Raw genomic sequence first — 6,877 nt, forward strand, 5'->3', positions numbered from 1 at the left:
TTGGCACACGTTTTTGTCTAGACTCTCTGATAGAAACTTTGGGGCACTCTTTGAGGTTCTATGTCTTGGTTGAATAGATGAATTTGAGATTGTGTGATGCATATCGTATAATCATACCCACGGATACTTGAGGTGACATTAGAGTATCTAGGTGACATTAGGGTTTTGGTTGATTTGTGTCTTAAGGTGTTATTCTAGTACGAAATCTTGAATAGATCGATCACAAAGAATAATTTTGAGGTGGTTTCGTACCCTACAATAATCTCTTCATTTGTTCTCCACCATTAGTGACTTTGGAGTGACTCTTGTTGCATGTTGAGGGATTGTTATATGATCTTATTATGTTATTATTATTGAGAGAACTTGCACTAGTGAAAGTATGAACCCTAGGCCTTGTTTCCTAGCATTGAAATACCGTTTACGCTCATTTTTATTGCTTGCTACCTTGCTATTTTTATATTTTCAGATTACAAAAACCTTTATCTGCCATCCATATTGCACTTGTATCACCATCTCTTCGCCGAACTAGTGCGCCTATACAATTTACCATTGTATTGGGTGTGTTGGCGACACAAGAGACTCTTTGTTATTCGGTTGCAGAGTTGTTTGAGAGAGACCACATCTTCAACCTATGCCTCCCACGGATTGATAAACCTTAGGTCATCCACTTGAGGGAAATTTGCTACTGTCCTACAAACCTCTGCACTTGGAGGCCCAACAACTTCTACAAGAAGAAGGTTGTGTAGTAGACATCAAGCTCTTTTCTGGCACCATTGCCGGGGAGGTTAGCACTTGTAGGTATATCTTTAGATCTTGCAATCGAATGTTATTGTTTCTTGTTTTATCACTAGTATAGTCTATAAAATAAAAATAAAAAATGGAATTGAGGGTACCTCATATGCTTCATCATTTTAATATCTTTCATGAAAATAAGGATTCCGATAATTGTGCCAAAATGCTAGAAGAAGAATGCATTATAATGTTTGGCACTAAATCTTTGGATGATGAGAATGATTGCAATGTTGTTAGTATGGATTCTTTGAATACCCATGATGCTAATGATATGCAAAGCCACAAGCTTGGGGATGCTATGTTTGATGAAGATGATATTTTTTGTCCCCCAAGTTTTGATGAGCAAATTTATTTTGATGATAGCATGCCTCCTATTTATGATGATTATATTGATGAAAGTGGGTTTGGAAGAGTGTCAACTATAGGAAGTAATGATCCCACTATTTTGGAGGGTGTTGAATCTTATTGTGATAATTATGAAAGTGGGTTTGGAGAGGTCATGACTTTAGTTAATGTTAATCCCACTATTTTGGAAGAGTGTCAACTTTTCATACATGTGGATCGTGTTAAGAATATGTTTTGTGATAGCTATATTGTTGAATTTTCTTATGATCCTACATGTAATTATTATGAGGGAGGAACATATGCTTGTAGGAATTGCAATAATATCGAGTTTCCTCTCTATGTGCTTAAAGTTATGAAGTTATGCTTGTTTTGCCTTCCTATGCTAGTTGATTATTGTTCCCATAAATTGTTTGCTCACAAAATCCCTATGCATAGGAAGTGGGTTAGTCTTAAATGTTCTAGTTATATTCTACATGATGCTCTCTTTATGTTACAATTCTTATCTTTTATCTGAGCATCATTGAAATCATCATGCCTAGCTAGGGGCGTTAAACGATAGCGCTTGTTGGGAGGCAACCCAAATTTTTTTTGTTCCTTGATTTTTGTTCCTATTTGGTAATAAATAATCTATCTATCCTCTGGTTAGATGTGGTTTTATGTTTTAATTAGTGTTTCTGCCAAGTAGAACATTTGGGAAGACTTGGGGAAAGTCTTTGCGATCTTGCTGTAAAAAACAGAGACTTTAGCGCTCACGATATTAGCTGCCATTTTTTATTTGAGAGTGATATTTTGTTAATTATTTTTGCAGATGATTAATAGATTAATTCCTCACGTCCATAAATTTATTTTAGAATTTTTGGGGTTCCAGAAGTATACGTTTGATCCAGATTACTACAGACTGTTCTGTTTTTGACAGATTCTGTTTTCTATGTGTTGTTTGCTTATTTTGATGAATCTATGAGTAGTATCGGAGGGTATGAACCATAGAGAAGTTGGAATACATTAGATATTACACCAATATAAATTTATAATGAGTTCACAACAGTACCTAAGTGGTGATTTATTTTCTTATACGAACGGAGCTTATGAGTTTTTAGTTGAGTTTTGTGTTGTGAAGTTTTCAAGTTTTGGGTAAAGATTCGATGGATTATGAACAAGGATTGGCAAGAGCCTAAGCTTGGGGATGACCAAGGCACCCCACGGTAAAATCCAAGGACACCAAAAAGCCTAAGCTTGGGGATGCCTCGGAAGGCATCCCCTCTTTTGTCTTCGTTCATCGGTAACTTTACTTGGAGCTATATTTTTATTCACCACATGATATGTGTTTTGCTTGGAGCATCTTGTATGATTTGAGTCTTTGCTTTTTAGTTTACCACAATCATCCTTGCTGTACACACCTTTTGAGAGAGACACACATAATTGGAATTTATTAGAATACTCTATGTGCTTCACTTATATCTTTTGAGCTATATAGTTTTTGCTCTAGTGCTTCACTTATATCTTTTAGAGCACGGTGGTGGTTTTATTTTATAGAAATAATTGATCTCTCATGCTTCACTTATATATTTTGAGAGTCCTTTAGAACAGCATGGTAATTTTCTTTTGCTATAATAAAACAACTTTCATATAAGTTCATTGAATACTAAGAGAAGTTTGATACTCGATGATTGTCTTGAGATATGGAGATAGTAATATTAAAGTTGTGCTAGTTGAGTAGTTGTGAATTTGATAAATACTTGTGTTGAAGTTTGCAAGTCCAGTAGCATGCATGTATGGTAAACATTCTGTAACAAATTTAAAACATGAGGTGTTATTTGATTGTCTTCCTTATGAGTGGCGGTCGGGGACGGGCGATGGTCTTTTCCTACCAATCTATCCCCCTAGGAGCATGCACGTAGTACTTGGTTTTTGATGAATTGTAGATTTTTGCAATAAGTATGTGAGTTCTTTATGACTAATGTTGAGTCCATGGATTATACGCACTCTCACACTTCCATCATAGCTAGCCTCTTCGGTACCGTGCATTGCCCTTTCTCACCTTAAGAGTTGGTGCAAACTTCGCCGGTGCATCTGAACCCCGTGATATGATACGCTCTATCACACATAATCCTCCTTATATCTTCCTCAAAACAGCCACCATACCTACCTATTATGGCATTTCCATAGCCATTCCGAGATATATTGCCATGCAACTTTCCACCATTCCGTTTATTACGATACGCATCATCATTGTCATATTGCCTTGCATGATCATGTAGTTGACATCGTATTTGTGGCAAAGCCACCGTTCATAATTCTTTCATACATGTCACTCATGAGTCATTTCCCGGTACACCGCCGGCGGCATTCATATAGAGTCATATCTTGTTCTAGTATCGAGTTGTAATCATTGAGTTGTAAATAAATAGAAGTGTGATCATCATCATTAATAGAGGATTGTCCCAAAAATAAGAAGAAAAAAGAAGAAGAAAATAAAGAAAAAAAGAGAAAGTCCAAAAAAGGCCCCAAAAAGAAAATAAAAAGGGTCAATGCTACTATCCTTTTTTCCACACTTGTGCTTCAAAGTAGCAGCATGATCTTTATGATAGAGAGTCTCTTGTTTTGTCACTTTCATATACTAGTGGGAATTTTTCATTATAGAACTTGGCTTGTATATTCCAACAATGGGCCTCCTCAAGTGCCCTAGGTCTTCGTGAGCAAGCAAGTTGGATGCACACCAACTTAGTTTCTTTTTTTGAGCTTTCATACATTTATAGCTCTAGTGCCACTAGTAGAAAACAAGGCTTTCGTTCGGGCCAGATAAGCCCATTAGTCCCGGTTCACTCATGAACTAGGAGTAATGTGAGCATTGGTCCTGGTTCATGCGGCTAAAGGCATTAGTCCCGGTTCAAATGCGCCCTTTAGTCCCGGTTTGAGACACGAACCGAGACTAAAGGGTGCGATGCGCTTTAGTCCCGGTTCGTATCTCAAACCGGGACTAAAGATTACACCTTTAGTCCCGGTTTGAGACATGAACCAGGACTAAAGGGTGCATTGCCCTTTAGTCCCGGTTAGTGTCTCAAACCGGGACTAAAGGTCCCAGTTTCAAAACTTCAAAAAATAAAATTCTTTGAGATGTAGTTATATTACTACATCTACTACTTAGGAAAATTTAAAAACTTAAATTTGGACATGTTTTGCAAAAAAAGTGTCATGAAAAAGTAAAACGGCCGCATCCGATTTTGACAGCCTATGGCTTGTTTCGAAAATTTTAGAATCCTCAAATTCTAAAAGGAAAAAAAGTTATGCTCAAATTTTAGTTTTTTTTGAATTTTGGTTAAATCAGGTCAAACTACTTATTCAAGAAGTATTAGTGTTACTAAATAATTATTCAAGAATATTAGTGTTACTAAATAATTATTATAGTTGTTTTTTTGAATTTTGGTCAAACTGTGGTCAAACTATGGTCACACTACTTATTCAAGAAATATTAGTGTTACTACATAATTATTCAAGAATATTAGTGTTACTAAATAATTATTTCAATTTTTTGAATTTTGGTCAAATTTGGTCAAACTGTGGTCGAACTACTTATTTAAGAAATATTAGTGTTACTAAATAATTACTGTTTTGGAATGACATCTTACTATTGTCAAATTATGGTCAAATTACTTCATGCTCAAGCTAAGCTCCTGAGGGTTAATAGGATTGACATCTTACTATTGTCAGGAAAACAACAAGTGCATACTTGGAAACGAGGGGGAATAGAACCTGGAAGTTAAGCGTGCTTAGACTGGAGTAGTGAGAGGATGGGTGACCGTCCGAGAAATTAGATGATTTGTAATGATGAGGGGTGATTGGAGATTAGAGGTTAAATAAAGCAGTGATGAGGGGTGATTAGAGATTAAAGTAGAAAATAATTCAGAAATTTGAAAACCAAAAAAAATAAAAAAAATAAAAAAATTACGAAAAAATACCTTTAGTCCCGGTTGGTAGCTCCAAACAGTGGCCACGTGGACAGCCTTTAGTCCCGGTTCGTGTAAGAACCGGGACTAAAGGGGGAGGCTTTTGTAACGAAGCGGGACTAAAGGCCCTCTAGAACCGTGACAAATGGCCCTTTTTCTACTAGTGTGCATCCGTTGCATGGCAGTCCCTACTCCTTGCATTGACATCAATTGATGGGCATCTCCCTAGCCCATTGATTAGCCGCGTCAATGTGAGACTTTCTCCTTTTTGTCTTATCCACATAACCCCCTTTCATTGTATTCTATTCCACCCATAGTGCTATATCCATGGCTCACGCTCATGTATTGCGTGAAAGTTGAAAAAAGTTTGAGATCACTAAAGTATGAAACAATTGTTTGGCTTGTCATCGGGGTTGTGCATGATGAGAGCATTCTTGTGTGACGAAAATGGAGCATGACCAAACTATATGATTTTGTAGGGATGAACTTTCTTTGGCCATGTTATTTTGAGAAGACATGATTGCTTAGTTAGTATGCTTGAAGTATTATTATTTTTATGTCAATATTAAACTTTTATCTTGAATCTTTCGGATCTGAATATTCATGCCACAATAAAGAAAAATACATTGAGAAATATGTTAGGAAGCGTTCCACATCAAAAATTCTGTTTTTATCATTTACCTACTCGAGGACGAGCAGGAATTAAGCTTGGGGATGCTGATACATCTCCGACGTATCTATAATTTTTTATTGTTCCATGCTATTATATTATCTGTTTTGGATGTTTATGGGCTTTACTAAACACTTTTATATTATTTTTGGGACTTACCTATTAACCGGAGGCCCAGCCCAAATTGTTGTTTTCTCGCCTATTTCGGTGTTTCGAAGAAAAGGAATATCAAACAGAGTCCAAACGGAATGAAACCTTCGGGGGATTTATTTTTGGAACGGAAGCAATCCAGGAGACTTGGAGTAGACGTCACGGAAGCTTCAAGGAAGCCACGAGGCAGGGAGGCGCGCCCTACCCCCCCTGGGCACGCCCCCCACCCTCGCGGGCCCCTCGTGGCTCCCCTGACCGACTTCTTTGGCCTATATATGTCCATATACCCTAAAAACATCAGGGAGCAGAATAGATCGGGAGTTCCGCCGCCAGAAGCCTTCGTAGCCACCCAAAAACCAATCTAGACCCATTCCGGCACCCTCTTCATCATCCCTCTCCGGTGGCCATGTGACGCCCGGATAATTAGACTACAGTAATCCCAAGCTAAGGATGCCACGTCACCTCCATTACTGTGATTAAACTCACGTTGATTCGAACCCGATTCAAATTCAAATTTAAAATATAGGCAAACAATAAAAGTTTTCAAATAATAAAACTAAAATGTTCTGGTGGTGCCAAATAATGCGTAGGTAATTATGGTGGGGAAACCACACTTGTATAAAATATGTAAATACTCAAAATGAATATAATAGTAGCAAAACAATTAGTTAAATGATTATAAAATAATAAACAATTACAAATGGTTTTATATTAGGTGCCAAGTTAATTGCGGTAGTGGCATAAGTATTAAAAGTATTTTAGGTGCAACTTGGGTTTTCCATAAACACCGAAATTTAAATAAAACAGAAAAGAGAAAAGAAATAAAATAGAAAAACAAACTAACAAAAAAAAGGAAACCCCCCGGGCCAACCGACCCCGCTAGCCACCGCCCCCCCTTGGGCCTCAACCCACCGGGCCGCCTAGCCGGCCCAACCGGCCAGCCCACTCCCTCTTCTTAACCCCCCCGAAACCCTAG

The sequence above is a fragment of the Triticum aestivum genome, chromosome 1A (genome assembly GCF_018294505.1).
Source record: "Triticum aestivum cultivar Chinese Spring chromosome 1A, IWGSC CS RefSeq v2.1, whole genome shotgun sequence".
Lineage (NCBI taxonomy): Eukaryota > Viridiplantae > Streptophyta > Magnoliopsida > Poales > Poaceae > Triticum > Triticum aestivum.